An 18,252-nucleotide genomic window follows, 5' to 3' on the forward strand; every position below is an offset into this window, starting at 1 on the left:
TCCCAAACATATGACATGGATACAAATCTTAGGCACAGGCTCAAGTATACAAGAAGCTATTTAATTTCTGATTCTGAATCCCTTTCTTTCAGATTGATGAGAAAACAAAACATAACCTCCCTCCTTCCTGAAATTCCCTCACCACCCCTACCCCCTAGGGTTGTACACTGGTTCCAAGTGGCAGGAGAGGTGCCCTTGAGTGGTTCTGGTTCTCACTCACTGGTCCACCCAGGTACTGCTCAGATGCCCCACATCCCTGCCCACAGCCCGGCCAGGTCTGAGGTCTGAGTTAGTCCTTCTGTGACAAAGTAAAGGAATATCCTGTCCTGTAGGCGGGAGGCCCTTTCTCCAGCTCACCTGTCAGCACCACTTCCGTCGCCTCGGGCTGGTCTCCCCCATTCTCCAGGCTCCTGAAAGCCTCTGAGCTGCAAACCCTGGTCTCCGGGCTGTGCTGACCTTTTCCTTCGCCACCTCCCTGGGCTCTGTTGCACAACACCACAGACACAGGATCCCTCCCTACCTCCTTCTCTTCCCGACTCCCCCTTCCAGTGCCCCGCGCCTCCACCCCCCACCCGGCCCCCCACCACTCTCCCCTCTCCTCGTTCCTTCCCTCCTCCTGTCCTTCTCTCTTCCCCAACTCAAATACTTTCCCGGCTGGGGAAATCCCTCTCTAGTCAACCAGTCTCTGCTTAAAAATCGGCTGAATTCTCCTAAGGATTTAGGTTTTAAATAACAAAAGCCATAAAGGCTGGCTGTTTTGTTTTCTATCCTAACAGAAGCCTCTTTTAAGGCACTGTACCCCCTATCTGTTTATATGGGTAAGAAAGTATGAAATTGGGGGAGGTGGGGTGAAGAAGTTCATGTCTGAAAATACCTTTCTCTCCATCACACCTCTTTGAACTTTGGAACATTTCAGGCAAAGTCTGCCAGCAGCTTCCCACGTGGCCTATTGAGTACCCTGCCGGGTGCCCAGCAAGTGCCATGGGATGGCCTCAGGGCTCAGTCTGCAGACGGACACAGACAGTGTCCGTGTCATCTCCGGACTTTGTCGGCCGTTCTGGAGCGTAGGTGCAAAAGAGGAGGGAGGGTGGAGGCCAGGGAGTCCCAGTTGATCGGGAGGTACTGCAGAAGGCAAGTTAGGGGAGGTTGCTGTTCTTGGTGGCTTTTTGAAAACTTTCTTACAAGATTGCATCTTCGCCGCCGTTACACTTGTGTTTACACCGGTACTGCTTTCTGAGGCGCCGATGGCACTTTTGAAAAGGATGCTGATCCCCACAGAGCTCTGAAAGCATCTTAATATCCCTTGGAAAATTAACATATTGACTTAGAAGTGATGCCAAAATGCAAAGACTCCACCAGACTAAAATAAACTCAAACCTAGTTAAACGGGCATGATTTAATAGCAGGCCACTTCTACACTGTTTATTTCACACAGCATTTATATTGGTGGCAGCTATGATAGCAGGTCCTAGGGCCTCGATAAGATCAACAGATTACCAAGTGCTAATTGTTTCTGCCAGGTGTAAGTGAGGCGATAAATAGCTTATGGATTAAACAGCAGTGCCCGAGGGTACCATTCCGGGACTCCAGGCTCTTCTGCACCCTGGCAAAATAACTTCCTCTTATCCCATAATTAGACACTTTTACCTTTAAAAACTGCACTCATTAGTGAATATGTTATCCTTCCTCTGCCACATTTAGAAGAGAAGAAAAAAGATAAGGGGGGAAAGTAGTCTAATAAGTTAAATGTCAATGACATTTCATCCTTTTGTCATCATTGAAATACAGACTATCTTGGATCATATCTGGTCATCTATGTAGTTTTTGCATAAGGAGCGACTTTCCAGTGCTGAAGTGCGGTAATCATCACTTCTGGTCCTCCGCGGCCCGGCGCATTTCAGTGCCCGCTGGCCCACTGCAACTGTTTGCTACCATTTATGGTTCTGCCTCACATTCACTTACAAGTGTTATGATACCATCACACTTATTCAATGCCAGTTAATGTGTCTTAACTTTATCACGAATGCAGTTGTTCCCTTCACAGCTTCCCATCTCAAGTGAGAATCGTATGGGTTGAATATCACTACCACATTATTTTACTAGAAATGCAGACACAGAGTGCAGACACAGTGTGACAGTTTTTGGTTTTTAAAAAAAATATATTTATTTATTTATTTTTGGCTGCTGCACGCGGGCTTTCTCTAGTTGCTGCGAGCGGGGGCTACTCTTCCTGGCGGTGCGCAGGCTTCTCATTGTGGTGGCTTCTCTTGTTGCAGAGCACAGGCTCTAGAGCACAGCCTTAGTAGTTGTGGTGCACAGGCTTAGCTGTTCCGTGGCATGTGGGATCTTCCCGGACCAGGGATCAAACTCGTGTCCCCTGCATTGGCAGGCGGATTCTTAACCACTGCACCACAAGGGAAGCCCTGAAAGGTGGTTTTTGTTTTTTTCCTTTCTTCTTCAGCCTCTGAACATCTGGTTGGAACAGTGTTACCTGGATAATGTTATTTTTCACTCTGCTTTAGTCATGGTATGTCAAATGTGTTGGATATTCTAAAGACAAAAATGTGTCCACTTCTTGTTATTTCATCCATCCATTTGTCCATACATTTACTTCATCATTTATTCTTTGCATGTTTACCAAACTCTTTTGTTTCAGACCCTGTGCGGGGCGCTAGATGAAAGACAAATGTGAGTCCGGCACATGTCTTTCTGCTGAGCTCAGAGGGAGAGGCCGAAATTGTAAATTCTGACTACAGTATAAAGCTGTGGGCAGGCCCCACCCAGCTTGGGCTTAGGCCAGAAGATTCCAATGAGGAGATGATAAAGCAAAGAGGAGCAGCAGAGAGCAGGAGCAGGGACTTGTAGGCCCCTCGCTGAGCTCCCCTCGGTAGCATGTAAGAGCCCACTGTGTCTGGGGTATGAGTGCAGGCTCGGCCAGGAGGACCCTGCAAGGATGAAACACAGAGCTTACCAAGGTTCTCCCATTTTATTCTCCCAGTAACCCTGTGATTCGGGTACTGCCCCAGCTGCTCCGTAGTGGGGAGCAAGAGGGATCGAGGAAGAAATTCCAGCTGCCCCTGCTTACTGTGACCTTGGAGAAAGGAACTTAACCTCACTGGCCTCCGTTTCTTCGTGTGTTAAATGGGGATCAAAACAGTTTCTACCTCTCAGGCTTGTGAGGCTGAAATGAATTTATACATGTAAAGCACTGAGAACAGTGCATAAGTTCAATAAATAATAGCTATCATTACTAATCTCGCTGATTAAGTTTAGTGACTATAATTAAGTGACAAAAATCAGCCAGCTAAAAAGGGGTAGAGCTAGGGGTCAAACCACTTCCTTACCCACAACACGGCGTAGTGTACTGTGGGACCGCATAGGTCAAGCCTGGGTGCAACGAAGGAAGGCTTTCTGTAGAAGTGGAATCCAACCTGAGTGTGAAAGAAGGGCCAAGAGTTTGCCAGTGGTGGAAGGCATTTCTGGGAGATGGAGCTGATTGTGTGAAGTCCCCCTGATTGTGTGAAAGCATGACTGGTATGTTGGGGGAACTGAGGTACCTGAGGTATGGGGGGCAGGGAGTGGGCAAAGCACACAGGAATACCAGCTGAGGAGTTTGGTCTGGATCTTGAGGCCTTGCAGATTCTTTGTCTCATTTTTGGTGTTAGTTATGTGCTTATATGAAGAGTGGGAAAGAGTGAAAGAGAAACTTCAAAATATAGGTCATCTGTACTTACAATTTACTTACTGTTTTTCTTTAAATGACTTGCTCTTTTAACTTCAGTTTATTTTTCAAAGAAACTTTATATCGCAGCCATAAGTGGAAAGCTCAAAATGCCAGATGTGTTTTGAAATTCAGATTTTTTTTCTGATTCAGAAAGGTGATATAATGCATATACTTAACGTTAGTTAACACACCCCAGGGGGCAAAAGAATCAATGAATATTTCTGCAGAGAAATGTATGAATATTTACACTAAGATGAAGACTATATATAGCTTGCCTTGAATCAACTTTGGCTCCAGACTTACAACCTTTCGTTTTTCAGAGTTTTTTGCATTTTAGAATGTGGATGAGTAGTATCACTTGCCAGAAATGGAAGGTAACAGAAAATATATTCATTGCAAAGGAAACCGTGTGATTCAAGTCCAGCTCACCCTCCCTGCTGTAGGTGTTCACAGCCTCCCCCAGCAACGTTAACAGTGCCGGGAACTGGAGGTAGGGTAGACAGAAACTCTAAGTGATATTCTTTCAACTTTTCTAGAAAGTTGAAACTATTCTAAAATTAATTTTTTTTAAAGTCAACTTTCTCTTGACATTGATAACTGAAAGAGAATAAAAAGCAGAATCACCTTCTCATTCAGTCATTTCTGGGTTTTTTTTTTTGATTTATTTTTCTTTTGATGTGGACCATTTTTAAGGTCTTTATTGAATTTGTTACAGTATTGCTTCTGTTTTATGTTTTGGCTTTTTGGCCGGGAGGCATGTGGGATCTTAGCTCCCTGACCAGGGATTGAACAGGCACCCCCTGCACTGGAAGGTGAAGTCTTAACCCCTGGACCGCCAGGGAAGTCCCCGTCATTTCATTTTTTAATGCTCCCTCCTCATTCCACCTAAAATCAACCCATGGATTTGCCAGTCCCCAGGGCAGGCTCCCAGCCTTGGGAAACCCTGGCTGACTCTGGGCTGGGCCATGCTCTCTGAAGATCAGGCCAAGGGCTTGGGCCTTTTCTGTGGATGATGAGGTTTCATTAATGGTGTTTAAGTAGGTTTGGGGGTGCCTTTGAGAGTTTCACCTGGGAATGCGGTAGACAGTTTGGCTGAAGCGGGAGAAGCTGGGCAGGGGGAGGGAAAGGTTGGTGGTCATGAAGGGACGGATGTGGGACAGCTATGGGAGGACAGGAGGGTTCAAAGGGGTAGGGATCCACGCCCACTAGAGGTATTGGGACAGGGCCAGGGTATGTAGAAGAGTGTGTCAGAGGGCTGGTTGAGGCGGGATGCTGACTTTGAGGGGACGAAAGGCACCTTACAGAAAATGTCCCTCGTGGGACTGGAAGTCAGAGCGTAGAGCCAGAGATGCTAGTATGGATGCCATCCTTCTGCATAATGGGGCCCTGGAGCTGGAGGACATCTCCAGGAAAGAGAAAAAAACACTCCACTCCCCCAACCCCTTACATCCCCCACCTCCACCCCCCAACTGCGATTTAAATTGAGGAGGAGACCCAGGCTTCTTACAAATTAGGAAATAGGCAGAGGGGCCCTCATTGTAGGTAGAAAAGGAAGCTTGGTCCTTGGTTGGTAATCGTGGTGCCAGTGGAATCGGGATCTAATTGGAGAAAGATGGAGACCCTCCCCTAGAGGACACGATGCCCAGGGCTGCCAAAGCAGGGAGCTGTTTTACCAAAGGCCAAAGAACCAATACCAAAGAAAATGAAAGAGGCACATGAAGACATCCTGGAGAAAGCAAGGAAACAGGACTTGCCTCTACAGAGTCTGGGGGCCTGTTTGCACACAGAGGACACCCACCCTGCCCGCCTGCCTATTTTTGCCCCCAAACTCTCTCCTGCCCATCAGCCCCTTGTCTGAGCTACCGACTCCAGGGACCCTGTGCCAAGCCAGTGCCATTCTGGGGCTTAACCCCGCTGCTGGAAGCAGGAGAGAAACTGGGGGCCCCGGGGCCAGTTGCTGAGCTTGGATCTCAGCTAAGGGAAGAGCAGTGCTGAGCAGAGGCCCCCTGCCCCTGGCCTGCCCCTACAGCCCTGGCCCCCTGGGGTCAGCCCCCTGCCCTCCCAGGGTGGGCTGACTGGCAGCCGGCTGCGGGCCTGCCTGGGAAGCCGGTCAGCCTGACATCCCCAGCAGATGTCAGTCTGGGAACAGGAAGCAGCTTGTTTGGGGCTTCTAAAAATAAATAAATAAATAATAACCACAACCACAAGAACGGTCTTTTATTCCAGAGTTAAAAAATGCTTTAATGACTAGAGCATTTAGCGCATCGGGGGTTTTCATTGTTTTCAATTATGTGCAATTCTGAAAGGAGAGCACAAATTCTGAGCCTGAATGGAGAATTGTGGGGCTGTGGATTGGTGCTGTTTTAAACATTTGCTTTACTACTTTAAGAAGAGAACTGTAAAATGGAAATAATGATATAGTATTACAAGTAAATTACACTGTGGAATAGCATTAATATTGCAGTTGAAACCTAGAATTTGAAGTAAAGATGGAAATATTCATTTGTACATAGTTTTTGTTCTCACAAAAATGATTTGGCATTAGGCAAGAAGCTTCCTTCCCCGTGTGTGCCCTCGGTCTGCTCCCTGGCCCCACCCCTGCCTGGGCCCACAGCAGGGCCCAGGCGCCCACCCGCTGGGACGGGAGACCAGGAGTTCTTAGCCCTCTGGAGCACTGGCACAGGCGGGGTTCTCTGTGCTTCCCCCAGCGAGGGGGACTCTTAATGCATTACAGAAACGTGGGATTTAGAATGTAGAAATCCCTGCTGTCTTGGGTGGCGGGTGGTGTGTGGACCTAATGGTCTTAGGTGCTTGGGGACAGAGGCTGGATAACGGGTTGGCGGCAGACGAGGTGACAGATGAGCTTTACTCTTCGGCAATCACTTTCTCTCTTCCCCTTCGGAGAAGAGGGCTGGGAGAAGGGCAACAGGGAAAAGGTCAGAGTCCATAACTTCCTTCTGTTTGCCAATTCAAGTGTTGTGTTCCCCGCCACCATGGGTTGCAGGATCTTAGGTCCCCAGCCAGGGATTGAACCTGGGCTCTGGCATTAAAGCGCCAAGTCCTAACCACTGAACCGCCAGGGACTTCCAATTCAAGTATTTTTAATTTTTATTTTATCTTATTTCTTTTCTGTATTGGGGAACTGTCCTCCTGCAAGTGTTTTTTAAACTAATATAATACAGCTGAGCTCTGCTGGTTCTATTTTCTGAACCGAACATCTAGGCCCCCGTGGTCAGTGACAATAAAAGATCTTTGGAAACGCATCCTTTAGGGGCACCCCATCATCCTAGACCAGGGCCCACACGGCTCACAAGCCCCCACCACCCATTTCCTGACCTGGCCCTTCCCACTCTGCCCAACTCTCTTGACCCTTTGTCCCTGAGAGCCCTCCGTGCAGGTCACTCTCCTTCCCCATCATCCACGCAGGCCACCAAGCTCACCGTTCCAGAGTGCACTGCCTCTGTGAAGTCTTCCTGGGGAAGCCCCTCACCCCCCACTACGTACCCCACGTGCTCCTGTCACAGCCAGCACTGACCTTTTAGTATTTATGTGCCCCCATCCGCATTTGACCATGAGTTCCCTAAAGTAACTGGAGTCATACTTGTATCCCTTGCTCATTACAGGGCATGGCGATAAGTGGTTATTGAATACATGAATGAATGAATGAATGATTTGACAGGTTGGGAGGTGTGACTAGGAAGTATTATTTATTGAGTACTCCTGCAGGGTAGGCATGATCTCTCTTTTTACAAATAAGAAAACTGAGGGTCAGAAATGTTTAGTAACTTGCCCCAAGTTAACACAGCCAGGAAGGGACAGAGCAAGGATTAGAGCAAGTCTGTCTGACTCCTTAATCCACCTTTTCACCCACATGATGGAATGAGGATTCATTCAAAGAACATACACTGGGCACCACCAAGAGACCTTTGTAGTGCTTATCGGTTCCTTGCAATCTTCATAACAGCCTAGCAAATACCAAGGGTCTTCTTCATAGAGATTTGCACTGAGTTCCTTGTAACCACTCCTCTCCCCCACCCTGTCTCCCACCCCCATAACCTTTTATTTGGAAAACTTTAAACCTGGAGAAAAGTTGAAAGAGTAGGACAATGAACATGAGTATACCCTTCATACTAGCAAATATATATATATACACTCATATATGTATTTACACATTAGTGGTTTAGGGTTTTTGTGTGTTTTGCTTGTTTTGCTAAACTATTTGAAAATAATTTGCAGACTCCTAGATATTTTGGCATGCTTCTGTTAAGGAGAAAGATTCTCTTCCATAGTCACAACACCATTATCACACCCAATCAATTAACATATACTTAACAGTTAATATATAGTCTATACTCAAATTCTCTAACTGGTTCAGGAATGTCCTTTTATAGTTATTTTTGTTTTTGGATCCAGGACCTAACTGAGTTATCTTTTCTCTTTGCTCTTCTGTAACCTAAAACAGTTTGACTTTTTTTTTTCTTTTTCATGATACTGACATTTTGAAGTACAGAAAATTTTCTTGAAGAGTGTCCCACATTCTGGGTATCTCTGTTTTTCCCTTGTATTTTTTCACCAAGAGTAGTACATAGTGTCATTGTGTATCTCCTGCTGTATTGTATCAGGAGGTATAGAATGTCAGTTTGTCCCATTATTGGTGATATTATTATGTTTGATTACTTGGAGTGATGGGCAGCCTCTAAGACGGTTCCCAATGGTTCCTACCTCTTGGTATTCACATCCTGTGTGTCCCCCTCACCTTGACTGTGATCTGGATTTAGTGACTCACTTCTAAAGACGAGACTATGGCAGGAGATATAGAATGTCCCTTCTGAAATTAGGTTATAGAAAGACCGTGGTTTTCATTTGGGGAGCTCTCTGTTTGCATCACTTGCCCTGGGGGAAGTTAGCTGCTCTGTGTGTGTGTGTGTGTGTGTGTGTGTGTGTGTGTGTGTGTGTGTGTGTTTTGAGGTGGCCATATGGAGAGACCCACAGGAGTGATCTTGGAAGTGAATCTTCAGAGGGCTGCCACCTGAGTGATATAATCGACTATCATAATTTCTTTCTGATAGCCAAACTGTCCCAAATTAGTAGAAGTTCCTTCAAGCTGAGGTCTGTATCCTTTTGACAGGTTTCCATCAGTCTTTGAGCACTTTCTTACTTTCTGGCTCACTTTTTATTTTCCCTGCCCCAGACCTGGAATCAGCCATCTCGCCAAGGTTTCTTTTAGTGGAGAATGGCATTCAGAAACCGGGCTCTGGTCCCTAGGTTTGCTCATTGTTACTAGGATATCATTGCTTATAGACCTTTTAGTGGACAGAGGTAGGAAATGCATTTTTTTCTAAAATAAATGTCCTCCAATTCAAATCCAACTCTGTAGGGTTCTTCCTCACCTTCCCATTCCAAATTTGTGTCTCTCTTCCTCCACAGTGAGAACCCTGATTCAACAGCAGTATATTTAATCATTTGCTCTGTCCTACAACATACTCAAAATAGTTTCAGAATTACTATCCCAATACCATTTCCAACAAGAAGACTTTTAAGAAAAATTCAAGACTTTGCTGTTCTATTTGTTCTTAGAATGTATCCCACTAAAGGTATACAGAGGACAGTATTCACAAATCATTGAAGTTGACTCTTTGTATGGGTGGGGCTCCATACTGATCTGATAGGCAGTTAGGTTTCTTTGTTTCTATTTGCATTTAGTTTCAGGATTTGCTTCTTCAAATCTTTTTTTTTTTTAATTTATTTGTTTTATTTATTTATTTTTGGCTGCGTTGGGTCTCTGTTACTGCACACGGGCTTTCTCTAGTTGCGATGAGCAGGGGCTACTCTTCGTTGCGGTGCGCGGGCTTCCGTTGCAGTGGCTTCTCTTGTTGCAGAGCATGGGCTCTAGGCGCCCGGGCTTCAGGAGTTGTGGCTCGCGGGCTCTGGAACGCAGGCTCAGTAGTTGTGGTGCACGGACTTAGTTGCTCCACAGCATGTGGGATCTTCCTGGAGCAGGGCTCGGACCCGTGTCCCCTGCACTGGCAGGCGGACTCTTAACTGCTGCGCCACCAGGGAAGCCCTTCAAATCTTTTAAAATTTTATATTTTTTATAAAAGTTTATAAAACTTTTACATGGTTCAAAAGTCAAAACTCTCTATAAGTATACTCAGAAGTCTTCCTTCCATTTTTATTCCTTCCACTCCATTCCTATCCATCCACTGTAAGCAACCATTTTTATTAGTTTCTGATTTATTCTTCCTGTGTTTCTTTTTCTTATACAAAAAGTAACCTACTAAATCCACCCTCTAGCACCTTGATATTTTTACTTAATATATCTTAGAAGTCACCACATGTTAATTCATCGAAATATTTCTCTTTTTCAGCTTTATATTACTCCACTGTGTGAATTCATCATAGTTTATTCAGTTAGTATTTACCTAACAGATAAGCATTTAAGTTGTTTCTAATATTTTGTTATTATAAATAATGTCTCAGTGAATTTATAAATATATTGTTTTATATTTGGGGAAGTGTACTTTCAGGGTGAATTTCTGGAATTAGGATCGCTGGGTCAAAGGGTGAACGCATATGTAGTCTTCTAGATATTCCAGATTACCTCCATAGGGGCTGTACCATTTTGCAGTCCCACCAACCGTTATGAGAATCCCCTTTTTCTTACAGCCTCGACAACAGAGTGTATTACCAAACTTTTGAATTTTTGACAATTTGATAAAGGCTAGTATCTTATTATAGTTCAGATATGCATCTGTATCATTACGAGTGAAACTGAACATCTTTTCCTATTTTAAGGTCCATTTACATATTTTTTATGTGTGTAAACTGTCTATCCACATTTTTGCCCAATTTTCTATCAAGTCTTAGCCTTTTTTCCCCAATATTTAAATGTTCCTTATATTCCTAATATTACAGACTAGCCTGTATCTATGATAAATGTTACAGAGCTTTTCTCTCAGTTTGCTTTTTTTTGTTTTTGCCATGCAGCAGGGTTTTAAAAAATGTTGAATTTATTAATATTTTCTTTTTTTGTATCTGGATATTTTACTTTTCATTACAAAGCGTTTATTTGGGAGTTCGGCTGGGCTTGGACTGGGTTTCCGTGCATGTCGGTATTGTGTCTCCCTTTTGTGAGTCACCATGGTGAGACCTCTTTCCCCTTTTGCCGATAAGATGGGGTCTGTGAGCCTAGACAGTCTGATTGGTTTTTCATCTGTTTCTCTCTCAGGAGTTCCACATCCCTACTTCACCCGAGGAGCCTGGGTTGGGGATAGTCGCTTAGCTCTCATTGGGAGGGGTGAATGCTACGTGGGAGAGAAAGCTGCCTCACATTTTCTCTCTCAACTGGAGGAGCAGGTACCCATAGCTGCCCTTGGATTGCATGGGGTTGAGTCAGAGAAAGAGTTTTCCCACACCCAGGGTATAAATAAGTCCACCGTATTTTCTTCTAATACTTGTGTGGTTTCATCTTTTACATTTAGATTTCTGGTTCATTTGGCGTTTATCCTGGTGGTTGGTAAGAGGTATGGGTCCAATTTTCTGATCGACAAGGTGCCCCTGGAGAGCTGCGGGAGAGGGTGGCGGTGGCGGTGTGGGGAATAAGCGGCCATCCTTATGGTCTTGGCCACTAGGTGGCGCTCCGCTAGACTCTTTTCTGCGGGACTGTAGGAGGAAAGGATGTTAAGTCTTCAGAAGAAACAAGAAATGACTGGTTAGGTTTCATTGGCCAAGAGGAAGCCTCTAGTGGGAAGTTCCCCTCCATCCACACAACCTTGACTTCTATAGGCAGCTCCGTGCTTCTTTCCTCATGTTAGAAAGTATCATTTCCTCCAAGTCTCTGTTTCCCAGCAGGAAGGCTATGTGGGCCAAGAGTGTGTGTGCATAAAGATTACCTCCTCGGTATCTTCAGGCCCTGGGGTGAGGCAGTGGGCAGAGAGGTCACGAGGGCCCCTGCCCTGACCTGTACTTCTCTGGTAACCTGGGCCTGGGAGTGACAAGACCTTGGTTCCTGACCAAAGCCACTGCCAACTGGCATTATTATCACAAGCATGCCGCTTAGCCTCCTATTCCTCAGTGTCCTCATCTGTAAAATGGGACAACAACGCCTTCCCTACCTGTGTGCCAAGGATGTCAGTGGGATAAAATGATATAAGTGGAAATGGGTGTGCAAAGTAAAAAACACTGTACAAATGCATTTTTACTATCATCATGGTTATATCTTATCATATATGGATTTATCCCTCTGGAAGATATTATGGTCAAAAGAATTTGTAGTGATAGGCTACTTTGCTATATAAGGTGATTTTTCCACGTATCCTCTCATGGAAGTGACACGGCCTTAATGAGAAAATGGACAAGGTTAGCTTAAAAAGAACTGCCGAAGAAGAGGTCCACGATGAGCTTTCCTAAGGGTCCCTAAACCCCCTGAAATTGTGTACAGAATTGCATACCTGTGTATTTTTCACAGCTTGTATCAGATTGATAAAGGAGTTCTTAGTCGAAAAATGGTTAAGAACCACCTGAAAAAGAGGAGCCACGCTGGCCCCAGGGCCCTCTCCCCATTTGACTCTGAAAGGACTGAACTGGTTCTAGCTCCTTCCTCAGCCCCAGATTGGATCTTATAGCTACTGGTCTCACTTCCAAGTGGAGCTGGTCTGGAGGGAAGGAGAAAAGAGATGTAGGAAGGGTCTACAAGAGGTCTGAAGTGTCTAGAAAGCAAGGATGAAACCCTAAGGCAGTGTGGGCCCAGGGACAGCTCAGCAAATAGGTCAGAAAACAATTTTGTCTTGCAAAACTTGTTGTGCCACAACGGTCTTCCCTCTGTTCCTGAAATGAGCCAAGGTCATGCCCATCTTGGGGCCTTCTGCAGAGGCATTTTTGATTACCTAGAATGTTCTTTTTGCCCTGGGTCTTCTCCTGACTGGCTGCTTCATATCATCCAGGTCTCAGCTGGAATATCAATTCCTCAGAAAAGTCCTACCCAGTCACACAATTCCCCCAGCCCAAATTATCTTCCAAGAGCAACCATCACCATGTGGGGTCATCTTTTTTATTTGCTTACTTGTTTGTTGTCTGCACTGCCAGCCCCCCACCCAGCAGAGGGAAAATGTGATATGGGCACATAATATGTGATAAACATATTATTCCCAGAGTCTGCAACAGTATCTGACATAGGGAAGCGCTCAACACACACTTGATAGGTGAGTGGATAAGTGGATGCGTGTTGTATTAAAGAACCGTGTTCTCATTAGAAAGGGCTGCATCAGCATCTTCCTCTTTCTTCCTCTTCCTCTTTCCTTGGTGCCAATGTCAAAGTCACCAGGTCCTGCCTGTGTGCTCTACTTCTGAGAAATGCCTCACAGCTGTCTGTCTGTCCTCTCCTACTCTCCAATCCCCCGTAGCCACTGCTTGCTTACCCTGTCTCTCTCTCCCTGTGGCCAGACTTTCCTGAAACACAGGTGTCCCTGTCCCAGCTCTGCATCCTCCTTCCTTGCTACTATTCACCCCCCAACTCCTGCGATAGCCAACCTCCTCGTGTATCCTCCATTTTGGGGGCTGTACTGAAGTGTCTTTCCCACAGTAACTCCAGGCCCTGCTTTTCTAGCCAACAGATCTTGCCTTTCTCATTAGTGGACCCCAAGCATGGTGGTGTAGGCAGCACCTTGGTAATCCCTGGAGAAGACATAAGTGTCTGCCTCTGAGGTGTACAGGGCTTCTGAAGGTAGCAGGATGGGTGGGTGGGTGAGAAGGGGCGGGAGCTGGGGCAATAGCCAGAGAGAGATTTCTGAGGATGTCTCAGAAGCAGACAGAGAAGGGCCCCCCACAGGGCAGGCCTGGGGCCCCTAGACAGCTCTTGGGGAGCCTGTGGGCAGAGATGCTGGAGCTGGCCTTCCACCAATCAGTGAAGCCCTTGGAAGGCCTGGAATGGAGCTGCACCCAGGTGACGAGATGGCCTTGTCCCTGCCTGTTTTGCAGCTGTGGAGAGCCATCCAAGGGTGGGCAGGCGGTTGTGTAACACTTAAGAGGGGAGAAAGCAAACCCAGGGAGACAGAAGATCTTGGCTTTGGTGACGGAACAAACACTGACCGCAGTTGATGAGGTGGCCCTTCTCTCCATCTACAGCTATTGCTTGCCCCTCAGAAGAGCCCACACCGGAACTGAGGTGGGAAAACTTTACATAAGGTAGCACCGTTTAGAGACCTTTCTTATGAAAGACACTCTATTTCCTGTGAGTTACTGCCATGAAGAATATTTATTTTTAATATCAAGTGTCTAAATTCATCTACCCTCTAGAGATCATTTCATCTTGTACTGTGTGCTATCTCAGCAGAAAAAATGCTTTCCCCAAATGTGTCAGTTCTATTTTTAAAAAGGTTCAGTGACCTATTTCTGTTATTCTCACAGACACCGAAAGAACAGTAGAGTCTATTTAGGCTCAGCTCTGTCACCGAAAAGTTACCCCTGCCAGGTGTTGCCTACAGAGGCACCATCTTGCTTTGCAGTAAAGAAGCATAAATAAATAAGAGGAGTATTGTCAGAGTGAGATCATGGGAGCGTAAACACGCACACATACACACACTTCTCCATTTTTGAACAATGTGATGATGACTACAGTCCAACCTCAGCCAAACTCACATTAGGAGATTGCTTAAGAGTCAACCATTTACTGGACAAAGAGCTTGAAAAGACAATTTACAAAAGAGGAACTACAGTTCATCAACTAACACACGGAAAAATGGTTAACTCCTCTAGTCATCAAGGAAATGAAAATACTTAATAATGCCACTTTCCAACACTAACCTACGGTGTGAGAAGTCAGGATAGCAGTTACCCTTGGCTGGGGTAGAGGAGGGTGAACGGGGCACAGCAGGGGCTTCTGGGCTTCTGGTAATGTTCAGTTTCGTGATCGGGGTGCTGGTTACTTAGGGGGTGTTCACTTTGAGAACATTCACTCATGATTTGTATACTTCTCTGAATGTATGATAAACCACATTATAAAGTTTACATAAGAAATAAGCTCACTTTCTACCTATTAAGTTAGCAGAAGAAAAAGAATTAGCGATAATAGCCATGCCATTGAAGCCATCAGGTAGCTGGAATTTTTATGTATTGCTAGAGGCAGTGTACATTAATACAGTCCTCTCTGGGGAACAATTCAGCAATATGGATTTGAACTCTTAGAAATATTCATATTTGTTAACTCAATAATTCCACTTCTGAGATCTATCTTAAGAAACAATCCTAAGTGTCAAAAAAGGTTTAAATTGCAATACCACTGAAAATAACAAAAAAACATGTATAATAGCAAAACATTGAAAGCAATTTAAATGTTTGACTATAGGGCAATGGTTAAGAAAACTTTGATAAATCCCGTGATGACATTTTATGTACCCTTACTGTAAACTGAAGTGAGTAATGACAGAGGGAAACACAATACAGTAAGTAGGAAAAGCAGGATATGAAATAGTAGGCACAGTTACAACTACATTAAAAAAAAAAAAAAAAAAAGGAACGACTCTTTGCAGAGAAAATCACCAGAGGATAAAAAAGTGAGCAATGCTTGTGTTTGGCTAACAGGTCCAGGTGGGATAAAATTTCTTTAATGTACTTTCCCATGTTATCCAAATTTTATTTAATGAGGTTGTATTACTTTGGTAAAGGAGGGAATGTTTTAAAAGTCAGCCTTGTGCCTTCCACTCAGTTTCAGAAGGTGCTGCCCTCTGTTTCCCCCGGGTCCCCTACACCCCTGCCAGTCTGTGTTTAGGTGCCTAATGTCACCGTTCTGGGTGGAATGGAACCAGCACTGAAAACTGTCACCTCTGGGGAGAGCATAAAGCCAACTGTCCTTTCTGTCCTGGCTGTTGAGGGCTTGTCTCTGATGACCCATGTATTCCCTAAGTTTATCACCAGGGCTACAAATGTGCCATGGTCTTACTAAAACCCTTGAAATCTGGAGGAGCGGGGGTGGGGAAAGCATGGACTCAAAAAGATAAGAAGAAAAGTGCAAAATTAAAATTTACAGATTTTTATTGCAGTGGCTACTCTCCCTGAGAGCAGGGACCACTTTGTAAAGATCTTTCTTAACCTCGTGAATGTTCCAGAGCGTTGAGGATTAAATGTAAATTATGTCAGCTCCTTTCATCGTTACCTTTGATTTCATAAAAATGTCATTAAATTTGAGATCAATTGTAGGTTAAATTTCTCTCCTATCCAAGAGTTTCGGACTATTCATGACCTTTGAGAGAAATTCACAGGTAATAAATGTTAAACTCTTTTTTTGGTAGCTATATAATTTTTAAAAGCAAAATGGTAAGAGATCTCTCAGCAACAGCAATATACTTGTTTCCTGTGGGATAGACATGTATTTAAATGCCTGTTCTAGGACTTCCCTGGCGGTTCAGTGGTTAGGACTCTGCACTTCCACTGCAGGGGGCGTGGGTTTGATCCCTGGTTGGGGAACTAAGATCCCGCATGCCATGGGGCACAACCAAAAATAATAAGAATAATAAATGCCTGTTCCGAAGTAGGACAGAGTCTCCTCAGGTGAGAGTGACTAGGGCCTGGAGGTCTCCTTATTTCTTCCCTCAGGTAATAAGCAATCGATTAAGAGGCCTTCCACCACACCCTTGCCCTGCTCCTAGATGAAAATTTATTCAAGTCTCTTCCCGCTGAGCACGCCCTCTTAAGAGACGTCAGCCCGGACCCCGGAGACTAGATAGGCCCCCTCCTGCCCTCTCTCCTAAGTCCTGTGCTTCCTTCTGTCAAACCTCTTTCTTCTTTGAATTGTAATTATCTGCCCCTGACCTGGGAGATCCCTGAGACTGGGGACCACTTTGTAAAGATCTTTCTTAGCCTTGTGAATACTCCAGAGAGTTGAGGATTCAATGAATGAATGACAGGATGGGAGGGAGGGAGTGGAAAAGACAGACGGGGATTGGAGAAGGTGGGGGGTTGGTGGTGTGGAGTTGGAGGCGAGGGCAGTCTGAAACAGGTTTGGATTGAGTGGACTGCGAGACAGGTGCTTGGTCCACAGGAATACTCCGGTCTGGAGGGCAGGCGAGGGGCTGGGATAGAGAAATCAGGTGGTGGCCACCAACATATATGGGGAGGGAGGGAATTGAAGCCCCGGCTATGGTTGCGAAGAGGCCACGTAGGAAGTTTGGGCAGAGAGAGCCTGGGAAACCTCAGCACTCATGGGGTGGGCAGGAACGTGATAAAGAGAGCAGGGGCTGTGAAGTCTGAGTGGTCCCAGCGGAAAGAGGAAGAACGCTGTAACAGGAGGCAAGAAGCCCAGGCGGGAGGCCGGTTACAGCGCTGAGCACTCGTGTGGGTCGACTGTGTGCCAGGCCCCAGCCCTGTGTTTTGTGTGGATTATCTCAAGTGAGCTGCAGGACAATGTTAGGATAAAGCCCTTTTTATAGATGTGTGAACTGAGGCACAGATAGGCTGAGTTGCCCAAAGACATAGAGGAAGGAAGTGAAGACTCAGGGACTCCGCTCCAGACTCCATCACAACGCCGGATTACCTCCAAGTGCAAGTGGGGCTGGAAGAGCGTCCCTAGGAGAAGGTATTAGAAAGGCTCAGAGCAGTGTCTGTGATGAGGACCCCGGCCAAACTGCAGGGGAACTAGTGAGTCAGCGAGGGATCAAGGAGACAGCAAGTGACTGTATAATGAAGGGTGGCTTGCAATTTCACGAATGTATTTGTTATCAAGAAGCGATTGCCAGTTAATACGTTTCTAATTTTAATGTCTTTTAAAAATTATCTTAGCTGGTTTTGGGTGGTGTGTAGGGTTTGAGAGCTGCTTCTGCTGCCACAAACGTGGAGACTTTGTCCTGAGTCCCATGCTTAGTACTCCGATGTCCCAACTTGAGCTAAAGAAGCCGCCCTGGGTTCCTGGCCACGGCGGCCTGCGCGCTGGTATTTTACGTCTCATCACCAGAGGATTAATTGATGACATCACCGTGGAACCTCCCAGTGTTGGCTCCGTGACTGATGAACATGGGCCTCGGAGGCCTGCCGGTTTTTTGGCCTACAGAGCAAATGGACGATATACTATGAAGGACCGCAGACAGCTTCCTGTTTACAGTGGGAGGTTTAGGTTTCACAATCCTGGGCCGATCCAATGCAGCAAACGTTCCAAAACTCAATAGATTTCTTGTTCTATTCGTTGGATTTGTGTCCTATTGAGTTTTTCATGGCTAGAGTATTCATGAGAATGAAACTGCCGGGCTATCTGAATGTTAGCCTGCCTTTTGAGAAGAAATCAGTGGATAATGGATTTGCTCCTGTTAATGAAGTTTTAAAGGCTGTATCAATCCTCTAACATGACATGTGGGAAAGAATGAAAAGCAGCAGAAAAAGAAGCATCTGTGAAAAGATAGGAAACATTAAAGCTTGGACTAGAATGCTTTCTGCGTATGGAAGAGATAAGCTTATCACAGTATTTTTGTCCTGCTGACCTATGGTGACATACTGATGATGTTAACTGGCATGTTCTTAGTTTTTTGTTTCTTAAAGAAAATAGG

General features: G+C 45.4%; 1 pseudogene; it reads left to right on the top strand.

Annotated features, from left to right (window-relative positions):
* Positions 1 to 13,514: 13,514 nt before the first annotated feature.
* LOC132521531 (oligosaccharyltransferase complex subunit OSTC-like) lies at positions 13,515 to 18,050 on the top strand (annotated as a pseudogene).
* Positions 18,051 to 18,252: the final 202 nt, after the last annotated feature.

This window comes from Lagenorhynchus albirostris, chromosome 6 (genome assembly GCF_949774975.1).
Source record: "Lagenorhynchus albirostris chromosome 6, mLagAlb1.1, whole genome shotgun sequence".
Lineage (NCBI taxonomy): Eukaryota > Metazoa > Chordata > Mammalia > Artiodactyla > Delphinidae > Lagenorhynchus > Lagenorhynchus albirostris.